Here is a 317-nt window from a genome sequence, read left to right as displayed (position 1 = left end):
GTCTGACCAGGCGTCTGACGGGTGGGGTCCCAGCAAACCCGGGTCCAGCAACCTCGGTCCTGGGGTGCTGGCTGGAGAAGGATTCAGAGCCAGGACCCGGACTGTAAGAGGTTTCTTTGGTAAATCATCGAGGTAGGAGAAGTCATTCCTAGAATAAACGGGCTTAGGAAACAAGTTATAAAGGAAGGATCCTTGGAGCTTATGGGAGCTGCCTGGGGAGGGGGAGGGGAGGGAGGGGAAGGGCATGGCACCGGCGTGCTCCGGGGAGGGAGAGGGCCATGGGTCCTGCATCCTAAGGGTTTTTTTTTTTCTTCTCC

This window comes from Myotis brandtii, unplaced genomic scaffold (genome assembly GCF_000412655.1).
Source record: "Myotis brandtii unplaced genomic scaffold, ASM41265v1 scaffold181, whole genome shotgun sequence".
NCBI lineage: Eukaryota > Metazoa > Chordata > Mammalia > Chiroptera > Vespertilionidae > Myotis > Myotis brandtii.
The sequence above is the reverse complement of the archived record's forward strand: the minus strand, read 5'-3'. Positions refer to the sequence as shown.